Consider the following 13,037-nt stretch of genomic DNA (forward strand, 5'->3'; position numbering starts at 1 on the left):
TGAACAACAACAACAACAGATAAAAACTTTGAAGGTTTAGAACAATGCCTGGAACCTAAAAGCTAACAAGTAAGTAGCAGCAATGGTGGCAGGAATGTGTAAGGGAAATTTTTCCTAATGGGGAATCCTAGTACGGGCCTGGGCCTGATGCAAGCTACAAAATTCCTAAATTTGTAGTAAACATTTCTGAATATATACATTTTTTTCAAGGAGAGAGTCCAAGTCTTTTTGCATTCCTTAAGTGTTACTGGTCCCAATTTTTGGTAGCTAAGCACTCTTTTTATTTATTATTTTAAAATTAATTTTTACTGGAGTATAGTATCTTTTACAAATACCTAAAAATCCAAAATCCTTGATGTACTACTTCATGATGCTATATGAATGCAATTTAAAGGGGAAAATAAACATATTTCAACTGCTTACTTTAATAACTTGGGAAGAAAACTATTGGCTTGGCCAAAAAGTTTGTTGAGGTTCCCATAAGATGTTATTGAAAAGCCCAAAAGAAATTTTGGCCAATCCATTGCTTTGGAGAAAATGCTGAATGGTCACATAAATTGAAAATCATCAGCCACAAAATTGAACTGAAATGCTGTTAGCTTGTTTCCTGAAGAAAACAGTCAAATACTATTCTACTCCTCCCACAACCTACAAAATAAGGTCTTTGTTGTTGTCTAGTTGCTAATCCATGTCTGACTCTTTTGCAACCCCACCAGGCTCCTCTGTCCATGGGATTTCCCAGGCAAGAATACTGGAGTGGGTACCTGTTTCCTCCTCCAGGGGGAGGTTCCCGACCCAAGGATCAAACCAAGGTCTCCTCAATTGCAGGCAGATTCTTTACCACTGAGCCACTAGAGAAGCCCAAAGTAACAAAGGCATTAACAGGCAGGGAGGACAGTGCATGGAAAGTCAGATGCTCCGATTCAGAAGGCCTGAACTGTGTCTCAGCTAACCCACAATCTTGGACAAGTGGACTTTTCTGTCTCAATTCATCTCTAAAAAGAAGATAGGATAAACTGAGCCATATCTCCCTTACAAGGTTGTAAGAAGACAATAACTTAGAATATATATTAATATTTTATAAAATATTAAATACTGCAAATCAGTCATATTTCTCTAAATACTAATGGCAACACATATCCATCTCTTTCCACAAGGCAATGGGGTACATGAACTCCTGGAATTGTGGGCGTCAGGTAGATGTAATTTTACCCTGGTCTACTACATACAAACAATGTGATCTTGGGAACATCATTTCAACTTCCCTCCAAGTCTTAGATCACATGTTAAATGACAAAAATAATAACATGTAATAAGTAGTGTTGTGGTATATAGGGTAATTAAGGTAGCACTTGATACATACATGCTCAATATATATTACCTGTTATTATTGCTATTACTCTTTTACAGAATTACTATGCACCTGTATCTATAGTTTACTTTCTTTGTCTCAAAGAGATTAGACTACTACTGGCAAGGGTGTTATGAAGATCAAACACTCTGATAAGGAGAAAGTACAATACTAAGACGAGGATCAGTAAGAGCAATTGCCACACATTGAGCACATAGGGGCCAACATTCCAAGCAGATCAATCTCTAAGTCATTTAGCTTCAAGGCAATCCACAAGTCATATCCATTTTACAGATAAAGACACCAAGGTGGTGGTCAACTGAAACAATTTGGCAAATCTGGAGTTCAAAATGGTATCTTTCTGTCCTCAAGGCCTGAATCTACTCACCACAAAGTAAATCAATGTGTGTCCGTGTGGGTTTCCAGGCACTTAGATTCTCCTTTGAACCACTGGTGTCCCACAAGTCATTTAAAAAATGGAGAGCAGTTGCCATGCTGATACATTTTATCGACAGGGCACATCATTATCTCATAACATCCTTACTTTTGTCCTTATTCCACATGCCTTAGTTAATAATGGCTTCCTTTCAACAGCTTCTCAGACAATCCATAAATAGTAACTTGAAGGCGCATATTCTATCCTGTCTGTTCAGAAGCCTTAGCCAACATTCTATTCATGCTGAGTAACCATTTCTTATCCAAAACTTAAAAACCTCCTCTCTTGTATACTCAGATGTAAATCTCTTCTTTAACATAGTCTAATAAATCAATTAACTAAAAATTTTGTATATTATGCCTATAAAGAAAAGCACAAAACATAAATATTGTGCATTAAAAGAGATCTAGTCTATGTCAGAAATGGCAGGGGACAGGAAGAGAAGGGTAGGACACAGAAGCAAACTAGATGGAATGGACACTGCAGGATTTTATTTCTACCTATTGTTCTTGATCAGCCCAAAGGCTACCAATGGTTGGTATTTCTGTGAATGTTGATGCTGTCAGTATTTTCATTGTTATTAATTTTATAGCTTTAGACTCTGAAAGCAACACAGATTCCAGGTAGAGTTAGAGGAAAGTTGGCTTTTGCTCGAACCATTTGAGAGTTGGTTGCCAATAAAATGCTCATAGATATCTTAGTGTGCATGATCTACCAGCAAGGATATCCTCAAATGCCATAAGCATTAAAAAAAAAAAGGCACTGATACAGTGCTACCACCTAACCTTAGGTTCCATTCAACCTTTTTTCCATTTGTTCAAGTAATGCCCTTTATTATAAAAACTTTCCAATCCAGAAGTACATTTCGCATTTGATTGTCAGCTTTCTTCATGTCCTTAAATCATCCTCAGCCTTTTTTGTAGATTTCATGACCTCTATATTTTCAAAGATTGCAAACTAGTTATTTCATAAAATGTCCCTTATCTTGGGATTGTTTGACATTCCCTCTTGATAAGTTTAAAGCTATGCAATTTGGGGAGAAATATCACAGAGATAATGGTATTTTTATCACTGCATCCTATCAGATGGCACATTAATCTGACATGCCCTTTTATGGTGATATTAGTTTTGATTTCAGTCCTATCTGCTAGACTTCACTGCTATTCCAAATTAGGGATCAATAGATATTTTGAGGAAAAGTATTTTAGACTGTGTAAGCATCCTAATTCTCAGACTGTCTATTGATTTTTCCCTTCCCTCCTTTCTCCCCTTCTTCCCTCCCCACCTTCTTCCTTCATTCTATACTAGATGTTGCATGGTTTCCAATTATATAATGGTTTATAATCCATTACTATCATTATTGATTTTGCTACTGGATTTTCCCCAAGTCTGGCCCGTTGATCTTTTCACACTAGCTTCTGTGTCCTCTTCTATGCCTCAGTCATTATTTGAGCAGTATCTCCTTTTCTGGTACAGTGAGGTTTTCTAGGCTCATCTTGTACTTTCCTTAACAGCAGCACTGAAATTAGTTATATTCCTTCAAGCAATCTTATTTCTTTATAATGAAAAATACTATTTTGAAATTGGGAACTGGAGTCTAAGATGGGCTCATAGCTATTGAGGTGATCCCAGGCCCTTCTGATGGCAGAACTAGGGATACATGGATTTATATACTTACTGCTATACATTATACATACATGCATGTATGCTAAGTTGCTTCAGTCATGTCCTACTCTTTGCTGCCAGGCTCCTCTGTCTGTGGGATTTTCCAGGCAAGAATACTGGAGTGGGTTGCCATGCCCTCCACCAGGGGATCTTCCCAACTTAGGGATCAAACCTGCGTCTCTTATGTCTCCTGCACTGGCAGATAGGTTTTTTACCACTAGCACCACCTGGGAAGCCCCACATTATATATGACACCTTTGCAGATGAACATTTTATACATATACACTTGCACATGGCCACACTCCAATAATGATCTTATGTCACAGGTTTTCTCCTTCCCAATCTATATAACCTCCTTCTCAGATAGTAAGAAACCTGCCTCGCTGTAACTTACATATTTAACTGTTTGAGCAATGCTCTGTATCTGAGACATTTGATATTGCTATTGCCCATCTACAGGGAAACCCTCCCCATTCCACGCATGCTCAGTCTTGCTGCACTTTCCCCCCTCCTATGTGATGACTCTTTTTTTCTTGGCTCTGGCTCCCATCCCCTCTGCTCCCTACTTTGCAATAACCCACTTCAACTTCCTTGGTCTCCACCAAGCATGATATAATTTCAGCATCACTAGTTGGGAAATCGGTGTTTTTAAATACTGCATTTCAATCTTTTTAATGTTCCTTTAAATACTACTTGGTATCAAAACTTGATGATACAAACAACAGGACCACTTAATGAGTGCTTACTCTGTGCTTAACAACAGTCTAAATGCTTGGAATACATTTTCTCATCTAATCCTCACCTGTGCTCAAATCAGCTTCCGCCATTCTTATTGACATCATCACTGTTCATATGCTAATGAGAATATTCAGGCTACAGAACTCATACCTGGTTACCATAGTCCTAACTTTGAAAGCTGAACAGCCAGAATTTGAACCAACTCTGACTACAAAGCCATGTTATGATGAGTGCCTCATGATATCTGCATATTTATCCAGAGGGCGCAATGATCTGCTTAAGATTTCTTTTTCTCATTCTTGAGAATTTCAAAGTGAAAATTTATGAATAGTTTCTTGATAATTCATGAAAGTGTTTGACATAAATTAGTAAGATTTATAATTAGTTAACATTCACTTAGATTAATAAATGTAAATAAAATACACACTACATTGGTATCAAATACATAGCAGTGTATTCTATATTAAGGGATTTAAAGCTTGCTAACAGTTACAACATTTCTATCCTTTCTGTGGTAGGAATATGAAATGTCAGGGGTCAGTAGGGTTTAATATGTAATAAAATGAGCATCTGAAGTAGCTCTGCTGATTTTTGGTTCTGTTATGGTGAGCAACATTTTCACCCTCTAAGCCTTAATTTTCTTATCTGCAAACTGAACTATTTGACTTAGATTATGAAAGTGTATGGTAGCTATAAAAATTCAACATTTAATAAAATGTAAAACTTTAGTAAGAATCAAAGTGGTGGCACTTTTGAGAACAATAAATGTATGTGATTAATGCAAATAATTTGCTTTCCTTTCTTATGGAATAGTAACTTCCTATGTCTCTTCAGAAGGAAAATGAGAAGGTAGGCCATAATAGCTGCCTCCACACTGTTAGGAATAGTGAAATAGATATCAGCAAGGTCAGTCTAACCCTACATTTAATCTTCTCTGAATAAATTAATGCCTGTATGAGGGGGCAGCGAGCTTTCAGTGGTTCTTCTATTTGCACAATATCATCAAGGTAGGCATGTGTGCTCATCTGCTTCACTCATGTCTGACTCTGTGACCCCATAGACTGTAGCCCGCCAGCCTCCTCTGCTCACAGGGGTTCTCAGGCAAGGATGCTGGAGTGGGTTCCCATTACCTCCTCCAGGGGATATTTCCGACCCAGGATTGAACCCACGTCTCTTATGTCTCCTCCATTGGCAGGTAGAGTCTTGACCACTAGTGCCACCAAATCAAGGTAGGTGGAGTTCTTAAAAATATTGGTGTCTGAGTCCCATCATCCACGAAATCTGGTTCAGTTAGTCCAGAGGAGAACAAAAAATCAGTTGATTTGTATGTTTGTTTACACAAAAGAACCCTAAGTGATTTTGATTGATAGCCAAGTTTGAGGACCTCTGTGATAGAAGAAAAGGATCTCTGCTTGGGGATATCTAACTAGGAAACCAGATTATGAGTATTGGCCTTTGTAGAACTCTTTAAGACTGAATAGCCTCTTAAGCATGAAATGCAAAATATTTTTCACAACAAACTAAATATGACCTTTTGGAAACCAATTTTGTTCTGCAAAATTAATAATAGGGGTGTTTTGATTTGAGCAGTTTTCATTGGCTTGGTGAATGTTATCTTTCAGAATACTCTCTGTTTACAATTGGTGTGTTTTTCCTCCAGTTCTCTAATATACAAATTTGATATGAGACAGAGAGAGAGCAGTTTACAACAATGTGTTCCGTTACTGTCATTCCAAGGCACCTTTACAAATCTTTTTTTTTTCCCTTCTGTTTACTTATGCCATTGCATTCATTCATTTCTTGCTAGTAATGGCTGCACCCAGAAGACCACAGATTATAGTTACAGGGTATCACGTGGGGTTCCTCTGGCTCAACTGCTTCATTTTACAGTTAAAGTCACTGAAGCCCAAGGATATGAAATTATTAGTCTAAAAATCACTCAAGGAGTTTGTCACAATTAAATATAAAATCAGAATCCAGATCTCTGTCCTCCAAGTTAAGTGTTCTGTCCTTTAAGTCATGAGCATTACACAAAGTACTAAAGTAAAATGGACTTACTGTTTTATTTATTTATATTAAATAGAAACATATGGTATTGCCTACAACCAATTAAATAAATGTCTTCTTTCTACTCTGAAAATATTTTTGAGACTTCTCTTTTAGAATTTATAGTACGGCACTTTATAAAATGCAAACATATTCTAACTTCATTACTTTCTAATTATATATAGAATTTTATTTGAACAAGCATTTCTCAATCTTCAGTTGCTATGGATACTAATGACTTGTGCACGCTTTGCCATTTTTGCATATTTTCCATGTTTCACTGTCTCTGAATGAAAAGAGAATGGATCATTAGCAATATATTACAGAAAACTAAGTTGTGGTATATAGTATTATATTTTGTATTTCCAAAGTAACTTCTTTGAAATGGAAAATACCCACTTGGAAAAATAAAAGCTGTTGTATTTAAATGTTTATGAAGTCTGTTCCATTACCTTAAAGACACATAGCAAGATTATGTTATTTATTATTTCATTTTGCTCTTGGTTGAGGGTCAGGGCTATTATAGAGGATAAGATGATCATTTAATAAATCTACACCAAGTCCAATGATATCATCAACATTTTCCAGTGTGAGATCTCCTCTCATATTTTGTTCTATTCATTTCTCAAGGCTCATTTTCTCAATGATGGTTTCCATTATGCTATAGGCAGATTTGATTTCTCTTTTCTTCTATTATAAATAGCAAGTACTCTGCTATATTGCAGCCAATTCTATTAAAGCAGAGCTCTTAGGAGATGAACACATTTATATTTCACTCATACATTAATTTATCAATTCTACACATATTTATTTTGCATCTAATATATAACTGCTAATATTCTAGGCACTAGAGATGTATCAGTAAATATAGCAACATGGTCCTCACTGGGACTACCTTCTCCTGGACATCTATCTTGTTTTCTTCCCAGAATCTTAAATGCCAGCACACACACAGTACATACACTATTACAAAGCAGATTTATGCATTACAGACACAACTTTAGCAAATTTAAAAAAAAAGGAAAGAAACTGTTTTACTTTGCACTTTCCAGCTTTTTTGAAGACTTCCTCTTTCTCTTCTCACTACAATGGATTTTGTTTGCTTGTTTTGCTTTTTTTGTTTAAAAGATAATAGATGGAAACAACAGAGGTACATTTATATATTTATTATTAAATGACATGCTGCAGTGTTCATAGTAATCAAATTTGTACTTGACTCCTCTTCCTAAACTCTTCTTTATACCCAATATTAAGAGATAGTCAATTGCAATGTACAAGTTTCTGGAATATTTAAAATAATTCACAACTTTTGCAAATTTTCTTTTTTTCCCAAGGATGTGTACTACATTGCCTGTCCTTTCTTTCAAGGCTCTCTGAAGAGAAACTTGTTCTGATTTTACTAAAGCAAGCTTCTGACTTTATTCAGACATTCCTTTTCAGAGATATTAGTCACATTCAAGATGCCAGTCACTATCAAGAACAATGCTTACAGAAGTGACTCCAAAGTGATCACATGAACTCACTACAGGTTTCTACAGCAAACCTCTACAGATAAACTTTACAGAACTGCTCTACCTTTTGAGCTCAAGAGAAACATTGTGCACTTGAATAAGATATCACGTTGCTCCTAAGTAGTTTCTACCACTAGAGATGATACATAAAGAAGTATCATCAATATGACATGGTAAGTGCTAGATAATCAGCTTTCTGTTTCCTCTGTTTGAGAGACAATACAAACAATGGCTAAGAGACCAGGTCTGGAAATAAATTGCTTGAGTCTGACTTGGAGATTTGCTTCTTACAGCAAGGCTTTGAAGAGGTCACAAAATCCAGTTTCTTCATTTTTAAAATGAGGATAAACCAAGTACTCAAGTTTTAGTGCTGTAAACATTAACTAATTTAATGTATTTAAATCTCAGAACAATATCTGGTACTTTCCAACAATATTAGCTATTGCCATTCCTGAAGTATTTTCTGTATGTTGTGAGTCATTCACTGCACCAAATCCTATAGCTGGAGCAGTGAGGTAAACTTGGCTTTGACCCTCAGTCAGCCTTTCATTCGGGCTTCCCTGGTAGTTCCCATGGTAAAGAATCTGCCTGCAATGCAGGAGCTGTACTGTGCTAAGTCGCTTCAGTCATGTCTGACTCTGCCATCCTATGGACTGTAGCCCACCAGACTCCTCTGTCCATGGAATTCTCCAGGCAAGAATACTGGAGACTTGGGTTCAATCCCTGGGTTTGGGAAGATCCCCTGGAGAAGGGAATGACTACCCACTCCAGTATTATTGCCTAGAGAATTCCACGAACAGAGGAGCCTGGAAGACAAATAAATGGTCAATTACCATCTAGTGTGATAAGTTTTCAGTTAGGAGAAATACAGGGACGGTGAAGGTATGAAGGAGGAAACAGACAGAGCTGGACAGACTGGGAACATTAGGCTACAGGCTTGGTCACCCCCCCAGTGGGCTCTGAACTTTGTGCGCGGTGTCTATAGAAGTGGCATGCCGATGGGAAACCAGCCCCCCCGATAAAAGAGCCTCAGGACTTCGACTTGGACTCTCCGTTGCCTAAAAGAATATGCTAATTATCTCTGTAACAGAACAAAGTCATAAATTCCATTATGTTTATTGGGCTATGACCACAGTCCTATTGATAAATGTCCACTGTTTATCTAGTCTTGTGACACATGAATCATGGGTTAACTCTGATCGTATCTCTCTTTTATCTTATGCAGACTAATTTCACGGAATCTGGGGAGGTGGGTTTGAGCAAGTACACTAAGGGTATGTAAGGTTTTCACAAAAACCGGTCGGGGTCCTTGGCTAAGAGAAGACTCTACCTTGGGCCCGCCAGTGTAATAAACTGCACTCCACTATCTGCATTGTCCTTCTGAGTGAGTTTGTTTCCTGGAACGCGTGGCTACAACAGGTAAAAGATAGAGACTTAGACATAAGAGAGGAAAGAGGGGCCTCAGGAAATTGATGAGAAGTGATCCCTGAGCTAAACCTGGATGGATGATTAAAGTGTTTTAAATGAATAATGTAACATGAAAGTTTATATCATAGAAGTAGTTTTGCAATAGAAGCACATATGTGGGCTGGATATTTTTTCATTTTTTTTCACAAAATTTATTAATATATTTGAATGATTTGAGTATTTTCAATAACCCTTGACCAAATCACATCTTTTTTTCTACAGATTATTACTGAGCCTCTAGATTTATTTCTGAATACGTTGTTGCTACTCTATCTCCTAAGAGAGGACTAATTTCCTATGAGAGAAAATGCTACAATGAAAAACACAGTAAGATACAAGTTTCATCCCTCCACAAATGTGTCTTACAGGAATTATGTGTCATCTGTTAACCCTGGGTTGATGAAATCATACTCACTGAGAACAGCAGGAAATTATCTTTTCAAAGTCAGCCCTTTGGTCAAATAAAAATGCATACTGTCTAAAATCCCAGATAATCATGTTCCTCTCTGGAAAGTTTAACAATACAGTAGTCTAATACTTTCATTTTGTTTGTACAATTTATCAGCATTCTTTGACAGATCTACATTCACTGCAGTGTCTACTCACTTCAGGATGGACCTTGTCACAGCAATGATGAACACCCTTAATTATAAGATTCCAGCATCACTTTTCTTTTTATAACTATCAAATTAAGTACTTTCAAAATACAGACTTTCATATTTAAAGCCCCTTGTTTATAAAAATAAAGTTGTGCTCACCTACCTCCTGTTTTCGTGATTTATTTGTGTGTGTGTGCTCTGGAGTTTTCCATTTACTTTATTTCCAGCTTTTGTGACCTTTCTTTTCCTTTTTGTTGATCCCTACCCACTCTCAAATCTCTTTATTTTGCTAAGGTCTTGCTAAGCATTCTCTCCTCCCTCCACCTCCGACCCTGATCTTTCTTATTTCAATCCCTTCTCTTCTGTTACTCCTACGTTTCATTTTGTTTACCCTCTGAAGCAGGTTATTCAGGATAATCTGCCTCCCTCTGCTTCCCTATTCATAGGGAATAAAGCAGTTGGCAGTGGGGCTTTTCTCTCTCAGCAGCCAGCCAGTTCATCCTGAAGGAAACCAGCAGGGTTTCATCACGCCAGGACCTCTCTTTCAAAAAGATACAGGAGGATATATCAACATCCTTGTTCTTTCCCTTTGATTTGAAGTTGAAAGCCAGGGCCACTCACTGTCTGTCCTCCTCCCTAGCACTATCTCAGAGTTTCACTTCCCTCCTACTTGCTGATTTTTATAAATCCTAAGTAAAAACACTGTAAAGGGTAAACTGAAAAGGACCTAAAAGTAAATTGACCTTTCTTTATGGCCCTCTTGGCCTTTTAGCCCACCCACAATTTTTTCCATCCCAGCTTGAAGGTTTCTGAGCAGCTGCCTCTCCTCTGGCTTACAGAAAATACACCTTAGGCTGACAGTGAGATATCACATTTCTTAATTTTGCTTTTTCATTCATCAGGTTATGACAGGTCAGAAGCTGATAAAAACATACCAACCCACTAAGCAAGACAGGTAATATTAGCTGATGCATTTTTCTGCCATAGGGATGGTAGCTGTGAAAAGTACCTGTAGAGAAGGAGTAATTTTTTCCCAGTTACTAATTTGGAATTATATCTTTTCTTATTCTAAGTCTCTCTGAATGATGAATTTGGGATAGTAAACAAAGTGAGCTTTTACAAAGGCAGTTAGGCAAACACTTTCAGCTATGTGAAGCAGATTCTAAGCTGCTTACAGCCTTGAACATTGTCAGTCATTCCTTATTATTTATATATTTTCACTCAAATGCTTTATCATTGTGAGAGACTGAAAGCAAATGTGACCTGATAGGAAATTAGGAGAAAAAACTCATTATTAAGGTTCACACTTGTGATTGTTATCTAGAGAATCATTAGGACCTCACTTACTTATCTATCATCCTATTTTTTCCTTTGTTCTTTTCAGTTTTCGTTCCTTTCTTCCTGTTTTTATTTTTATGTTTTTGATTCTAAAATTTGTGAAACTGGCTACCAAAACCTGTTAAGTTTCAGATCTATAGAACACATTAAATGTTGTTCAACTTGGTACAATCTAAGGTACAGTTCTCTATGGAAATTCCCTCTAGTCTAAAGTGTGGGTATCCACTTCAATCCTGGCCTTTGTGCCTAACATTGATGGGTTATCCACAAAGCCTGGATGTCCAAAGACAATTACCAATGATTGTTTATAGGCCAGCACTCTTAAACATAAATTAATACAGATAAGAACCACTGGACTATTGGTTATAAGTGCAGAGCTCCAGATTCTATCCTCAAAGACACAGCTGATACCACTGTAAATCCTTGCACGGTCTGGTGACCACCTACTTCTTTAGTCTCAACTTGCACCATGCCCCCTCTTCTTTTCCTGTTTGAGTCATACTGTGCTGCTATAATTCCTTCTGTCTGACATATTCTCTCTTGTCTCAAGACTTTTGAATATGCTGTTCCTTAAGAATAACATGCTATGTTATTAATTAAGATCTGATTCCACAGCCAGACTACAACGTCCATGAAGGCAAGAATTTTTCCCTCATCACTGTTGATGATAACTGCTACATAAAGTAATGTTGATTAGGTCTTCCCCATGACTTTTTACTTTGTCTACAAATAAAATTGTTAAAAATATTTACATTATCTTGGACTTCAAGAAAGTAGAAATCTACCTGGTGTCTCTAGGTAAAACCTCTGAGTTCTGATTCATGCTGCATTGTTACTCTAGTTTCTGGCTAATTTATATTCACTGGTATTTAAATGATACAAACTAAGATTCCTGACTCGAACCTATACTATATTATATAGGTGTATAGATTAATCATCCAATATTCTGGATTATTTGTTTTAGATAGTAGTCAAGTTCACTCTTTTGCTTAACTTTACTATTATCAGCTATTTTTGTCTTCTAATTCTAATTGAAAAATCAGTGCGTCATTTTTATTAGAATGATTCCATGTTATTTTGATATCCCCTATGCCAAGATATTTTTAACTTAGTGAGTTTCATATTATGGATTCTTCATGTAAGCATCTATATGAGGTGTCCGGGTGCCCTAAGATTTGGGATATTCCCATTTTCTGCTGTAATACCTTAAGAAATACTATATTCCTTTACCTTGAATCCTAAACTAAACAAGGTTACCTGCTCATAAAATATTTTCATTTAATGCCTTAAATGTCATTTACTATTAAATTATTTAATAATTGTGTCTATCCATTGCAGAAATATCTTCAGGGAAAATCCAGACCCTTCAGTTTATGATCAGGTAGGTGTTTAGGATAAGATGGTGAATATTATGGCAAATTGATTTGACTGTGCTATTAATGAAGTTTCTGTCAAGATACTAGTCATATGTGAAGGTGTCATTAAAGCTGTAAGAAGACTGAAAAATGGGGAAAAAATAAAAACAAGTTTAATTCTCTTAAGAGTTTTCTAGTGTACTGTGAATTTACTCTGAAGAAGGCTCTCTATATATCATAGTATGTGTCTTCTGTATGACTTTGGACAGCATAGGAAAAGCATAACATCCCAACTTACTGACAGTGAATTTGGTTTTCCTGTTCCTGTAAGACACAGCATATTCTCAAAGGGACATGACGACTACAATCACATTCAACATTTAGAAGACTATAGTTACAGTGCACCAGTCTTGAAGGCCTAGTAACACAACACAGAATGAGATAATACAGTTCAAATATTCCTAAATTATTTCCTAAGCCAACTGGTATCATAATATCAAAAACGAACTTCACTTAAAGTGTAACTAACAA

General features: G+C 36.7%; 1 protein-coding gene across 3 annotated transcripts in view; it reads right to left on the reverse strand.

Annotated features, from left to right (window-relative positions):
* Positions 1-13,037, reverse strand: part of LUZP2 (leucine zipper protein 2) — a 478,324-nt gene that overhangs the window by 161,452 nt on the left and 303,835 nt on the right. The window lies entirely within an intron of this gene.

Source organism: Odocoileus virginianus, chromosome 28 (assembly GCF_023699985.2).
Source record: "Odocoileus virginianus isolate 20LAN1187 ecotype Illinois chromosome 28, Ovbor_1.2, whole genome shotgun sequence".
Classification (NCBI taxonomy): Eukaryota; Metazoa; Chordata; class Mammalia; order Artiodactyla; family Cervidae; genus Odocoileus; species Odocoileus virginianus.